At 38.2% G+C, this 15,868-nt stretch overlaps 1 pseudogene; it reads right to left on the reverse strand.

The window, feature by feature from the left end:
* Window positions 1-8,663: 8,663 nt before the first annotated feature.
* Window positions 8,664-9,404, reverse strand: LOC103266236 (annotated as a pseudogene).
* Between the last annotated feature and the right edge of the window lie 6,464 nt (window positions 9,405-15,868).

Below are 15,868 nucleotides of genomic sequence, written 5' to 3' on the forward strand. Positions count from 1 at the left end.
GGGATGTGGGTTGAATTTATTGACTTGCACATAATGAATGGAATAGAGCAGAAGTGATGAGAAACACTTTCAAGAATAGGGTTGTAAACTTTGGAATTTTGGATTATCTATTATATAGCAACAGATAACCAATATACCTATGAACTAGAAAGTGTTTTCATCCTCATTTTACAGATAGAAAAATGAAGCTTAGCTGAGTAATGTGTTCAAGATTACTTGGTGGCAGAGCTTGGTTTTGGACTTAGAATTGTCTGAGCTAATTAACTGCTATGCTACAAAAACAGCTAGCAAGTATTCAACCCACACTAGTGCCAGATTGTTTGAAGCACTTTATAGCATTAATTCATTCAGTACCTGCAACAATCATATGCCATATTCTTTCTGATTTGTTGGCCAGCCATGATTTAACCCCAATATCCCTTAGTAAGTCTCCCAAAACAGTTTGCTGAAAACATCATCCCCAAATATGCATTGGTTTTCCAACCACTAAGCTTTTGCTCAAACAGATCCACAATTTTAAATGACTCTGCTATTCTCTGACTTGTCATTTTCCAAAATCCAGTTCAATTTTCAACTTTAAGGTAAAGCCTAACCCAAATGATTTCTTCTTGTTCTGGAGTTCTTCAGTGATTACTTCCCTTACAATTTATTAGCAATAACACCCTGCCTTATGCCCACATTTTGTTATTGTTTGGATAGTAACTTAAGTCTTTTATTTGATATCTGTTTGTTTATGACTTTCTTCCCCAGTGTGCTCTTAAGTCCTTTAAGGTTATATCTGTCTTAATTTGTCTATAGTATATTCTCAGTAGGTATTTATTGATTTGGTTCAATAATATAGTGATTGATAATTTGATACCGATTTTGAGTTTTAAATATGAGATACTACCTAAATACAATACAATTCAACTTTAATTTCAAAAGTAATTTTGAAACCAGGTGCAGTGGCGCACACCTGTAGTCTAGCGACTTGGGAGACTGAGGTGAGAAAATCGCCTGAGCCCAGGAATTTGAGGTCAACCTGGACAACATAGCAAGACGCTGTCTCTAAAATAACAAACACAATTTGAATATTTTTAGTATTGAAAGGTTCTGCTTATGGTATTAAAATATTGCTTGTAAAGAAGTTAAGGAAATGACTTATACTACTGCTTTAGAATAATTTTTCCCATTGGCTATGCAGGAATTTCCGCATTTTACAACTAAACGTATTTTATCTTCCTATTTGTCTTTCCTAATATTAACTTTTAAAAATATTGTTTTATTGTTTGCTCCAAAGACTTTGTTCTTAAAATTTTAATTTCAGACATTTATTTTCATGGGACTGCAAGGAATATGGTAAAGTTTGTTTTATTTGGTGTTAGAAAGACCGTGTTGAAATTCTTACTTTATCATTTACTGGCTGTCAGTGTCAGACAGGTAATCTAATGTTTTCATGCCTCAGTTCCCTTTAGAGAACAATAGGAAAAATGACGCTCAACTCATAAAATTAGTGGATGTATTAAATGAGACAAAACATGTAAAATATTTATAACTTGTCTACTACATAGAAAGCTTAATAAATGGTGAAAGATATAGGGATTATCCCTTTTCTGACCCTTTTGAACCAAAGTAGAACAATAACATTATGAGTTAAAGTAGAAAGGTTAAGTCTTAAGGTAGCAATTATGTAGGTATTTAGCTGATGACAATATCAGAGAAGTCACAGGATGCAGAATAAGAGCTACATATGAAAGAGAGCAATAATTATAGAGGGTGGGGGGGGAGAGAGAGAGAGAGAGATTGCAGTGGTTGTAATCGGAAGGCTTGAGGTAGGCCTTGAAGGACAGACATAGTTTAGGTAGACCAAGGGGAGAACTTTCCCCTGCCCACTTCTGGTCCCTTCAGTTCGAAGTGTAAGTCAGAGCAGGCATTAGAAGAAGGAGGTAAGATGGTTTCCACAGGAAGCCTCAAATGGAACACAGAGAGCTGTTGGTAGCACTAGGTCAGAAGACCTGGTTCCAGTCTCGGGCCTGATATTGATCACTCTGAATGTCTGTGTTAAGTCCCCTCAACTGCTTTGGGCCTCTTTTCCTTATTTTTAAAATGAGTAGGTTGGGCTAGGTGATCTGAAAATTTCTTTTTCTGTTCACACCTATGATTTTCTTATTTTCTCACTTGGAACATACGGATAATTCGAGTGATGGAATTTGAATGAAGTTTGTCACAATTTGGAAAATATGATTTCATTTCTGAGCAAGCAATATGGGAGAATATTCAGCAATATTCTCTTAATTTTATTGTATTAGGTATTTCTTTGCGCTAGGAAATTTTTTTTTGAATGTATTGGAAATGTTTCACTGGCATTTCCTCCTACTCATTATGTATTTTGGAAGGGACATTTCTCGCCCATTTTTCACTTGATCTTTTGTTGTTATTTTGTTTCCTAGGGAGTCAGTTACTAATTATGCCTCTTCACAGACTTGCAGAAATACCTCTGACTTGTGGTTCTATGGATCTGTCATTTGGATAGAATTTTCTCAATCTGGTCTGTACTGTGACAGAAACATTGTTCTTTAGACTTCTCAATACAAAGACTTTCTTTCAGTTTTGAAAAGGTAATATGTTTTATGCTGAAGACTATGGGCTGGAGACTCGCTTGGCTACTCATATGAAAATATACTATGCTTGCAGTGGTGGAACTGAAATTAAAATTTTTGTAAAAGAATAAATACAAGAAGAAATTCTGTTATTTCATCAGAACACTGTCCTTCAGGAGCATAAAAGGCTGTGTCTATACAGAATGAAATAAAGTGGAGATTTGTTCATTATATGACTATTCTGATCTTTATAGAAAGCCAGGATGCTGGGAACCAAAAGGTTGAAAATCTTTTTTGTAGTTTTACCACTGGAATATCTAGTTTGGCTGCTTACATTGATTAGAGTCAATGGATCATGATTAAATTTAGTTCCTGTGTCTATAGAGTTATAAAGTTATAGTTATAACTCTATACAGTTATAAAGTGTGATAGTTATAAAGTGAGTCTCATGATATTTCTTTCGGGAGTTCAGATGGAAGTAGAAAAAGGTTTAAGTATTAGCAAAAGGCCATCTTTCGTTCTTCCAGGTTTTTTCACTTTCTCTCCTGCAGTTCTGCAGGCTTGAGCACGGTGGTGCTGCTGCCCCATTCTTGTTGAAAAGAGACCGCTCAGGACTCGCACCTCCCTTGGTCATTAATAACATTTGCAGCGAGATAAAGGAAAAAGAAAGCACCATTTGACACCATGACCCAGGGCACAAACTGATGACTTCTGAAGGTCAGGGAAGGACCTGCCACCGTCTCCCCCGCTCATGCATTCGGGCATCCCACAAGATTACCAGTTGCACTGGCTGGGCCCCTGTTACTTTTGCAGGGAAGTATCTGGTATGAGGTTCAGCTGAGGAGGTAGAAGCTGATTGTAACAGATTGATCTGTGGAGGCACACCTGGGGCTTATCTAATTCATTTCAGAAAGCTCTCCAACATTCCGAAAGGCACAAGCCAGGTCAGGGAAAACATGAATTAACTCTTGAAGAAAAGCTCAAAGAGAGTAGAGCTTTACAAGTGGGAGGAGGGGTAAGAAGCTTATGAATGTTTTGTATGCATGAGTGTAGAAGCATGCCAAAGAAAGGCTAGGGGTGTGTGTGTGTGTGTGTGTGTGTGTGTGTGTGTGTGTGTGTGTGTGTGTGTGTGTACCTCTGCCTACAGGTGAAGGCTAAATGTGCCTTGGGTGGCCTTAATCAGAGAGCAAGGTTAGTATTTCTTTCTACTCAGGGTTTGTTATTGCATCACCAATTGGACCTGGTTGTCTTTCCTCCTCCCTTCTGAAGCTTGTGGAGAGGAAAGTCCTTCCTGCCTGGGGTGCCCAGAGCTGTCACTTTGGCTCCAGTTCAGTGAAACCTGGCCATCAGCAGGACAGATGGCTGTGGCAGCAGCCTGTCCATCAGCCCCAGAGGCCCTGTTTCTATTCAGATCACGTTTCTCAGTGATGTTTGGAGGGTCTCCGCTTGTGCATGGAAACAGCTTTGGCTAGCTTCTACTTCCTGTGAACATGTCTGTGAGATACCAACCTTAGTTGCATGTAACTGAATTGAGGCAGTCAGTGATGTTCTAGGGCTAAAATAATAATAATGATAAAAATTCGGATACCTTTGAAGGTAGACGCTCCTGCTAGTTTTAAATCACAGGCGCTATGCTCTGCCTAGCTCTATGGAGCAATAAAAAGGAAAAAAAATACAAAAAGGCAGGCCGGGAAGGAGTGTGTTGCTCCTGTGTGTGGGCGGGATTGTCTGGGGAGTGTTTCCAGGGAACTCTGGCAGGAGGGTTCTTGTTCATGAAGGATTTCCCCGGCACTGCGCCGTGGCAGGATAACAGATGGGTTTCTCTGTATTGCAGAAGGGAAAATACCTTTTGTCTTCGCCAATGCCCTTCACTGCAGGCAAGCAAATAGCAGGGACTTGCAGGCACCCCTTCTGCTCCTGGATGCAGCCTCTGTCATAAGGCATAAGGTTTTCTCCTGTAAGAATAGAAATAGTCTTTTCACAACATTTTCCTCCTGAAAGCTTTCAGCCATGAAGAGTGCCGTGTCCTTGTTTAGAGGCCCACAGCTTCTGAAATGCTTGAGCAAAAAGCCAGAGGCATTTTATTTTCAAGATTGTCAGAAATATTTAGTCTTACTGCCTACGCTTCTCCTTCCCCCAGGTGGCTGACCTCATTCTTTCTTCAGGCTGGTACCATAACCAGAGACCCCAGGACAGAGGATTACATTTTGGAAAGGTCTTCCTTGTTAGAACATTTAGAATGATGGTTAAGAGAAACTCAGCTGCTCCTGAAATTTTAAAAAGTATTCTGCTCCTTTGCTCATGATTTTATAATCATTTTGATTTGTTTTATTTGTAACCTTTTATACAATTTACTAGAAAGATTTCACAAAACAGAACAAAAGCAGAATTCTTCATGAAATTCTCCACTACAACTTGGTGAGGTAGGTATTATTAGTTTCCCAATTTTAGAGGGGGGAAACAGACTCAGAAAGGTTAAAGTCCTCTGAGAATGCCAAGCCAAAGAGCACTTGGTTAGTCTATTTTAGAAAGCGTAGACACTGCGTTTTCTTCCATGGTGTGAACTTGTGGAGAGTGTGGATCTGCCTTTCTCTTGGTTTTCAGCTAATTGCTAACTTGGTAACAGGGTGGGACATTTCTTCCTAGAGTTGGTGGCTCTTGATCCCTGATTCCTGAATAGACTCTAAGGAGGAATTTTTGCTGGACCCAGTTATTTTTAGTGTGGAATTTAGGCGTCTAAGTGTGTTATATATATACATAACATCTGTAAGTGCTATCTTTTTTTGTTAGTTGATAATCCTTTTATATCTGTCAGCTTTTCTTCCTCCTTCTCTTCCTCCTCTTCCTGTTCTTTTTCTTTATCTCTCTCCCACTCCTTCTCTTCTTGTCCTTTGGTGAGAACAGGAGACTATTTATAATCCACCTTTCGGTTTAAAAACCAACAGATGACCCACATTTTGTTGTTATTTCTGAGAGAGATGTTTTGGGGAATCTGGCTAAAAGATGCTAGGCTGGATTCTCAAACTACCTGATCATAAGAATGCTTCTAACCAAAGCAGTTTGGTCCTAAAACAAGGGATAAAAGAGTTTCCCAGTGTAATCCTTAGTTACTCATGATTTTATGTGCTTGTACTTTTGTCACAGTGGGTAAACTGCTTACTTTATATGTACTCTCCTATCTTGAATGCTTCTTGGTGACAAGAATAACCTCACTCATTTTTGTATCCTTTATGGTGTCTGGTAGACATATTGGTATTTCAGCTGATTTAATTTAATTCTTATAAAAATTGTGTCTGTGTCTGAGAGCTGAGGGAAATGACTTGTGTACAACTGAGAAGGGCAAAACCTTTCATTTTTGGATTTCTAACTGCTAATCTGTTGATCTGATGTATTAATCTTTCCAGATACTTATGAGCTAGATGTAGAATTGAAGCCAGGAACGAATTCCAAGATTCTGTTATTTCCTAAAGGCTGCCAGGAATATTTGGAGAACCTTTGAAAACTCTTGGAAACCTATTAGCTTATGAAAGAAAATGTCCAGAAAAAATGTTTTAAACATTTTTAAACTTTGTTGATTTTCATAAAGTTAAATAAAAAAAAAAATGCTTACACTACAAATGCTCACTAGAGACTGTGATAAAAAAATAATAAGATTAGTTTTCTGAGAGGAGCAAAAATAGGAATTAGGTTTTTTTCGTTTTTTTTTTTTGCAATTTTGTCATTTGTATGGATTCTTTTGATGAAGTGGAGGAATTCTTTCTTTTTATTACCCTCTCCAGTAGGCAAGATATTGAAGACCATGAAGAGAAGAAGTACAATGACTCAGAGCTGTCATAATTTTATTATTAAAATTTGTATTTATTTAGCAGCAGGTTTCTTTCTCGGAAGAGCTGTGCTGGTTGAGTGAATAAGCTGTTAAACTACTGGAGTGAGAGTGTAAGACATCAAAAGGGCATGCTCAAGGACTTGAAGCTTTTTGTTAAATTAATGTTGAGAAGATAGTAGGTTTAGGTAACTACAAAGATTTGGTTTTGCTGACTAAAATTTGTGAGCTTGGTGCCAGAATGGAGCTGCTTATAACAACAAAGAGGTTTTCAGAATAAAAGAGGCAAGGCAATGAAATGTTTGGTGACTTGAGCAGAACTGAAGGAGGAGAAAAGCACTGTGTCTGGAGGAAGTACAGTAAGTCCCCTACATATGAACCTTCAAGTCGCAAACTGTCAAAGATGCAAATATGTGTTTTCATGTCCATTCACGTCTGTTTTGCCCTCCACCTCCTATTGCTGACAATCCTTCAGCTCTGCTGTCTCCCAGCTCTTCTTCCTCCTCCAGTCAGTAACTCTTCTTGCCTGTTCACTCGAGGCCAGCCCCTAATGCCAGTTGCTGTACTGTACTACTGTACTTTTCAAGGTACTATACTGTAAGATTAAAAATGTTTTCTTTGCTTTTCTGTGTTTCCTTTTTATGTATTATTTATGTGAAAAGTATTATAAACTCATTATAGTACAGTGCTATACATCCTACTGTGTTAGTTGGGTACCTAGGCTAACTTTGTTGGACTTATGAACAAATTGAACTTATGAGTGCAGAAGTTGTTTGTATGTAGGGGACTTACTGTATTTTAAGTGAAAAAATTTTTAAAAGTAAAATAGATATTTATTCAGCCTGTTGTCATGCCAACATGTTCTGTACATATACCTCTATAATTAGCAAACCCTCTGTAACAGGCAAAGTTGTACATTCAACTATATTTTGTGTTACCTGATTATGTAAAATGTGAAATGAATAAAATTTGTCAATTCCTTTTCACATTCCTGGTAAACAATTCAGCAGTAGAGATGAGGCATAAAATCTTAGTGAAATATGACATAGGAAGAGCAACAACCCTTTAGCTTATCATAATTTGTTATTAATATGCAAATATAACCAAAGCTTAAAACATTCTGTTTACTAAAATAATGGCAGTAGCTTTATGTAAGGAGACACAAGCATACCAGACTTGTTACTCAGCTGTTCATGTTTAAGTCTCGCTTCAATATGAAGCTGTTTAAAAAAATAAAAACCCTACTTTTTACAGGCTAAATACCTTGGCAAATATGCCGATAAACATAGTCATGAACCTAAGACAGCAAGAGTAAGGACTTAACAAAAGCTAAACATTGCAGCCTAAACAAAATTCATACAAAAAGTAAAATAACTCTCATTGGTTACATACAATTTTCCTAACTGGTGAAAACTTAACAGTCTAAAACATACATTTTAGAATCTTTAAAATTATGAGTGTCTATTTGAAACAATTCCTCTCCAAAGCCAAAGTATAATCAAAATTAATTAAAAAAGCATAACACTTTTAATGCTAACAGATATATAGTATTATTGGAGTGGAGGTAAAGCCCAGAGCTTCTGAGGCTTTCTCATGCTGTCAAGGGCTGTTTCTCCAGTTCATGCAAAGCAGCACATGACAGAATCCAAGGACGTCACAGCTCCAGAAAGGGCAAGACTCCTGGTACTGGCTCTGACCGCCCTGGGAAGCGTGATTACCACGTCCACAACCAGAGATGTGTGAGGATCAAAGGCACACTGTTCTGCTACTAAAGAGATAGCAAACCACTCGCCCTCCAACCTATATTTTATTTGCTCCTTCTCCAGGCAAATAAAAGTATACAAGGGAAAAAAAATACACTTATTTATAGAGTAAGAATTTTGAAATATCAATGTAATCCTCACTTCAGAAGTTTTTACTAGAGTCATCTGGTCATTTCTGATTACATCTTAAAAATGTATCCAGATTCTGTTTCTGTTGATTTATCATTAGATACTTCTAGTCAAAAATATTAATTTTATTCCAAAATATCTTAACCACTGGTATGACTGCAGTGTGTTGTTTCCCAGAGTTATCAAACACTGGAAGAGAAAAAACAAATGTTCAACAACGGACAGTAATCACAGCCCTTTCACAAAGCAGATCTGAGTGGCTGCTGAACAGTCCAGGAATAATTCTAAAAACAAGAAAACTCATGCCTTTTAGTAAATATGTCAGAATTTTTCACAGTTGAAATTTCCTTAGACATTGCACTTTCTTTATTAGGGAATCTTGGGTTTTCTTCCAGTTATGGAGTCAGGACTTGAACTGGCAGCCTTCTTTTTCTTCTTCTTACTATATTTCTTGTGTTTCTTTTTCTTTTTTGTTTTTTTCTGTTGCTTTTTCTTGTTTTTCACTGCTTTTCTTCTTTTTTGCTCATATCTCCTCGATGTACTCTACTTCTGACAAGGACTCAGATGACAAAGGTTTATCTTTATGATGCATCTTTCTTTTTTTGCTGAGTCCTTTTCTTTCTCAGATGCATCCTTCGACTTTTTTTTCTTTTTTAAACTACCCTTACTGTCTGATTCAGTTTCTGACATAGCGCTTTCAGAAGATTTATGCGAACGGTTCTCTTTTTCTTTCTCAGTTTTTCTTGTTTCTTATCCTCATCTTCAGAAGCAGAATGGCTGGAAGAATCAGAGCCTGATGAAGTAGATGAATACCTACCAGAGTTGTTCTTTTCTTTTTTCTTTCTCTTTTCTTAGATGAGCTCTCACTTCCACTTAACAATTTCTCACTGTGTTTTTCTAGTTCTTTCTAGTTCGCATTCATTTTTTTCTTCAAATTTTTTTTTCCTTCAAATTCAGGCCTTTCTTTTTCTTTTCTAGTTGCTCTTTCACTTCTTCTGAGGTAGACCTTGGTCGATTCAGATAATCCTGGATTATTGGCCCTGGAGACTGGATTAGATCTCTTGGTCAAGCCATTGCTATTGGGTTCTTGTAGCCACGTGGTTGTCTCATTTTCCCATGGTGCTGTCTGCACGTGATAGGATGCTGACCCAGACTAGGAGGAGGGCAGCCGAAGCAGCCTGAGCTGGTCTTCTGCTGCTTGCCTGCCCTGCCCCTTTAAGTGAAATTTTGGTGCACGTTGTAAATTCCCTTTCTCTACTCTTCTGTCTCCCTCACACCCTCTCTGTCTACAGTAAACTCTGCATTATTCATTAATGAAATTTGTTCTGTTGGGTTGGAGGTATGACAAAAGGCTAAGTGTGGCCTTGTGGTGGGCACCTGGGCCAAGACTGCTCATGGAAGATGAGATGTATCTGTATATTCAAGGAAATGAGTCTCTTTGATGCCCTGACATGTGTTGGAAATCAAGAGCAAACACAACTTTGGTCTATTGAATAGGTATATTGTTAGCTGCTATTGTATTCTAGTAAACACCTATTACTTGAACCCTCTAGAATATTCTTAATTTACCTAAACTTTTGCAGAGAAGATGTGGTAGGCTGAATAATGCCCGACAAGGATAGTAGGTACTTCCTCCTGTAACCTAGAAATGTTACCATATAGAAAAAAAAAAAAGTCTTTGCAGATGTGATTAAGTTGAAGATCTTGAGGTAAGGAGATTGTCCTAGATTATCCTAAACACCAACACATGTATCGTCATAAGAGGGAGTCAGGGGAGAGATTACACAGACATAGAGGAAAAGGTAATATGAAGACAAGGGGGAAAGATGTGTGAAGACACTGGCCTTAAATACTGCAGTGATATAGCCATAAACTGAGAATGCCAGGAGCTACCATAAGCTGAAAGAAGCAAGGAATGGACTCTCCCTTAAGGGCCTCTGCTGACTGCTTCAATTTTGGCCCAGTGGTACTGGTTTTGGTCTTCTGGTCTCCAGAACTGTAAGAGAATAATTTTTTGTTATTTTAGGCCACTAAATTTGTGATAATTCATTACTGCAGTCAGACCATGGTATTTTAGTGGATGATTTGAGTTTAGTAATTTTTGATAATTTTTAAGACATCTAAATGTTATACAACATAAAATAGTATCAATAATATTAATTACAAAGATTCAGACATGCTATCTCACCAGTTTAGGATCTAAACCAATTGCAGATGGCTCTGTACAGCTCAAGTTTTTAGAAGAGGTAAGGAGATTATCCTAGATTATCCTAAACACCATCACATGTATCCTCCTAAGAGAGAGTTAGAGAAGAGATTACACAGACATAGAGGATAAGGTAATATGAAGACAAGGGGGAAAGAGGAGATTAATGTTCTGCTTGGGGATATGGAGATACTCAAATGTATGAAGGAAGTGGCAGGAGGAAGAGAATAAAAACTAACTGGACAAGAACTTGAGCCATGCAACATAGCTGTTTGATACTGAAAAAGGGCAGTAGCATCCTATTAACTCTACTGAAAATTAATCAATACATGTTTTATTTTGGGCAAAGCCTTTCTCAGAATTTTTGGTGGGAAGAGGTATAATTACCAATCAGAGCTTGTACTACTGTGAATGCTTAGGCTGCAGCTAGATTCTGTTCAGATCAGTATCATACTTGCTCACTGAACACCATAATGTATCAGACATTCTGCCAGGTATGGAGGATCAAAGATGGGTAACACGTGGTTCTATATTTCAGAAAATTTTTAAAAAGAGTCCTATATTGTGTCAATGTTAAGTTCTAAGGTCAGTGATTAAGATGAAATAACACAAGGTCAAAAGTCCCCTTGAGAATTTTTGATAGAGGCCCCATGGTCAAAGTAAATACATCTCTCAACTCAATAGTACACATTTTCCCACCAGCATTGAATCAGGCAATTTTTTTTTATTTTTAGATAAGCACCTGAAGAAATATTGGGCTTATATTTAGGGGCCATGCCATGAAATGATGCTTTTTAACATTAAGGTCATACCTGCTGAGATTTGCAGGATGGAGATAGAGTGGAAAAATACCGCAACCATATGTCTCATGTAATATTCACTTCTAGGAGTATAATCTGTGTATGAATGATTGGTGGGATCTCTTTGCCATATGTCAATTATGACCTGTCTCTTCACTTTTTGTCAAGCTTGTCTAGTGAATTTGAGTTAAGTGCTCTGTGATGAGACTATATTTTTTTTGCTATTTTACTTGTGCATTTACTCAAATTTATTAAAAACTAGTAAGGCAGAACAGTAGATATTGTTGAGAAAGTGAAAATGGGTAGAGTGAGTTCTGCTTTTAAGGAGATTGCTGTCTAGTGGGGAGATAAAATACATGTATTTTAATATATGACACATTAGAAGGTAAACGTTGTTAACAGAGTTCAGAAAAGAAAATTTATTTCTGATGGGAGATACAGGAAAAACTTCATGGGGGAAGTGGTGCTTTAGTTGGATCTTACATGAAGGGTAGGAGTTGAAGATGTAAATACTGGTGGGGAATAACTTTCTAGACAGAGATAATGTGTGAACAAGGCATAGTACACAGGTAATCTTCAGGCTGACTTGGGTAATAGCAATTTTAATAGAGAATGAGAACTATCTACTTCCAGTCAAGTAGATATCTTAGTTCATTTAAAATACCATACCATAGACTGAAAGGCTTAAGAACAACAGAAATGTATTTCTTACTGTTCTGGTGGCTGCAAAGTTTGAGATCAAGGCATTAGCAAATTTAGTGCCTGGTGAGGGTCCACCTCCTGGGTCATAGACAAAGTCTTTTCACTGTATCCTTACATGGCAAAAGGGATAAGTGATCCCTGGGGTATTTTTTTTTTTTTAGGAGGGCACAAATCTCATTCATGAGGGCTTGACCTTCATGACCTAATTACTTCTCAAAGGCCCTACTTCCTAATACCATCATCTTGGGAGTTAAGATTTCAACATATGAATGGAGTAGGGAGACACAAACATTCGGTCTATAGCAGTAAAGGACAAGGTTTACATTCTTGAATAAACAGAGCAAAATATTAAAAGACAAAACAAAACAAAAAACAGTGGTTCTTAAGACACCCAACATCAGGCAGTGAAGGTGAGATCCTTGAAAGATGGAAAACAAATGAGGTGGTCTTTATAATTTTCTCAGCTTTCTGCTTAGGAGAGTTTCAAGGCTGTAGTGCAAAGAGACATACCCATGCTGTCTCCATAAGTTCAGGAGATGGAGCTGTGAGTTCTGGGAGATTAAGAGGGGTAGAGTTCCCAAGAAAGAGTACTAGAACAGAGAACTACACAGAAAAAAACCTCTGGAACTCTGTAGAAATTATCCTTGAGTACACAGCAGAATTCTGGTCAGCACATGGATGAGGGAACTACTATGGTTGGAGAAAGAACCACCCTGAAGGATCAGAGGGAACAATAGTTAGAATTTACACTGGGCAAGGAATAGTGCGTATTTCCAGTATCCATAGTAGAAAACCTCATAAATCATAGGGCTTTGGATAAAATATTCAGAAGGATCTTGCCCCCAAAATAGGGCAAAATGGACTTTAGACAGCATATTGCTCTGGTTTTGCCAAACAAAGTTTATTTTTATTTATTTATTTATCTATTTGAGTTGGAGTCACAGACTCAAGTACAGTGACAAGATCACGGCTACCGCAGCCTCAACCTGCTGGGCTTAGACGATCCTTCTTCCTCAGCCTTCCAAGTAGCTGGAATTACAGGCGTGCACCACATGCCTAGCTAGTTGTTATTGATTGATTGATTGATTGTAGAGACAAGGTCTCATCAACCTGCCCAGGCTGGTCTTGAACCCCTGAGCTCAGGCAGACCTCTCGCCTCAGCCTCCCAAAGAACTGGAATTACAGAATCATTACACGTGTGAGCCAGCATGTCTGGTTTTGCAAAACAAAGTTTAAATGTAAGATTTAAAAACATCAGAATGCTTCAAGGAAACTTAACTGCATCCCAATTTTGACCAGATGCATCTCTTTTTTTCCTCTCTTTCGTCCAACTTAGAAAGGTTCTAGCTTGAAGGGCCTGTGGGCACCTGCCCCACAGAAGTCACAAACTGATGTAAATAGCTTCCTTTTAGAAATGGTGGCAAAGATGATTTCTGTTGTAGATGCATTTCCTGGTTAATAAAATGGACTAATGTTCTCTTCATTTGTTTTTGGCTTCTGCTGCCCTACAGAATTTTATAAGAATTTGGCTCATGGAGGGGTGTACTCTGATAATGATCCAGAAAAGGAACATTTAATTTAGTAATTTATTGGTACTGGGAATGGAAGATGCTCTGGTACAGCATTCTCATTTCCTTTTATTATTCCAATTTTACAAGCATGCAGACCATCTGTCTTCACAAGAAAAACTTAATGTAGAAGGCTGAACAATTATGAAGTAATGAAGATCTTGTAAAACAGCTATCAGTAAAATACAGGAGAGGCAGCACTTGTGAAACTGGAATGAATGTGAATCAGCAAAGCCTGCAGATGTGTGCTCTTCAATCCTAAGAATCCTACTTAGCTAATTTACAGACTTCTTGGCAATATGTTTCAAAAATATTGAGGAAGAGAGAGTGGTCTGAGACATTTTTAGGTAGAATGGTTCTTGGCAGGTAGACTCTGGTAAATCTAACTCTACTGACAGTTAAAACACTGGCTATTGATTGTGAAGGTGCCGAGATAAAGAGGGAAGGAAGTATGGAATAGTGGTTAGAACACAGGTAACAGGTGAGGCCAAGCCTATTGGAGTCCTTGCACTGTCATTTATTTACTGTATAATCTAGATCAATTTATTTATCCTTGCTGGACCTCAGTTTCTTATTTGTAAAATGAAGGCAATAATACCTACCTCTGAATATTGTTATTGTGAAGATACAATGAGCAATTCCAAATCAAGCGCTTCATCTGAGCTCTTTAATATAAATGTTATGTAAGCATAATTATTAAAAGAGAAATTGCACAAGTCCACATTAATTGATATTTTTGCATGTAATTACAATAATAAAATAAATTTTACTGACATTGCACAATTCAAATTTTCTTGAAACCAGTTACATGCACCATTAAAAACAAACAAGGGGTAAGCCTGGTAGAAATGTTTTTCTTACCTCTTTGTTTCTTTGCCTTAAAATTTGCACCTTAAAATACATCCTGCTGTTGAGTAGAGCAGGTGTATGGCCCATGCTAGTAGCCCTGTGGAGGTCCAGGACCTCTCATGTTTCCTAGGGTTTGTCATTCAAGAGAAACACTGGCACATGGTTAAGGTAGTGGTTCATGGGTGCTGAACTGATTTTACATCAGTGATTCTTTTTTTTGAGTTGGCATCTCACTCTGTCACCCAGTGGCACAATCACGGCTCACTGCAGCCACAACCTCCTGGACTCAGGTGATTCTTCCACTTCAGACTCTAAAGTAGCTGGGACTACAGGTGTGCGTCACCATGCCTGGCTAATTTTTTTTGACTTTTTGTAAAGACAAGGTCTTGGTTTGTTTCCCAGGCTGTTCTTTAACTCCAGACCTCAAGTGATCTTCCTGCTTCAGCCCCCACAAAGTGCTAGGGTTAGAGATGTGAGCCGCCATGCTCAGTCAGATTATATAACAATGATTCTAACTCAGATTCATGAGACTTCAAACAAATCTAGACTACTGCTCCTATAAAGATTTAGAATCTATAATTTCATCAGATATTACTGTAAAACAAATAGGCCCAGGACTGGACATAAGGCGTGGCAGTTATAACATCAATTTTAAATGTCATGTGGCATGGAGACATGTAGATTTAATTTGGTTGGATCTCAATATGATTTTTGGAAGCTGGTATAAAACTCCTCCAAATTAGGTCAATCAAATACTTGATGTGCCTGGTTATACTTTATTTCCTGTATAGCATGAAATAACATATCTGGAAGTTGAAGGAAGATGATCCTTCCACCTTTCCATATTTGTGATTTAGAAAGTTTCCAATTTTCTCACCTTAAAATTGAATCAGAAGTGACTACTTGACACCTTGTTTCCATAACTTTGCCTTGGCTGGAAAATACTTCTGAGAAAAACAATGAGACTGTTGGGTGGTGTTGAAAGATTGGCTTGAGAGAACAAATGAAACGGATAAGTTGCCAACAAAAGATTTATGATTTCTTTTCTTTTTTTTTTGAGTTGGAGTCTCACTCGGTTGCCCAGACTGGAGTGCAGTGGCCGCTCCCGGCCACTGCAGCCTCAACCTGCTGGGCTCCGGCGATCCTTCCGCCTCAGCCTTCCAAGTAGCTGGAACTACAGGTGCGCGCTACCACGCCCGGCTGATTTTTTGGTTTTTATTGTAGAGATGAGGTCTCGCTGCCCAGGTGGGTCTCGAACCCGCGGGCTCAGGCAATTCACTCACCTGATTTATGATTTCTTAAAGTGAGAGAGAGACATGGTATTTCATGCCAAGAACTAAAGAGTGTAAATACAGCATCCGAGGAATGTGGCTGAGGACAAGAGCCATGGGAATGCATGAACTAGAGTAAATGTGGACATCTAGGAAACAGCTTAGACAATAACAGGAC

The sequence above is a fragment of the Carlito syrichta genome, unplaced genomic scaffold (genome assembly GCF_000164805.1).
Source record: "Carlito syrichta isolate Samal-C Ts95f unplaced genomic scaffold, Tarsius_syrichta-2.0.1 Scaffold307106, whole genome shotgun sequence".
Lineage (NCBI taxonomy): Eukaryota > Metazoa > Chordata > Mammalia > Primates > Tarsiidae > Carlito > Carlito syrichta.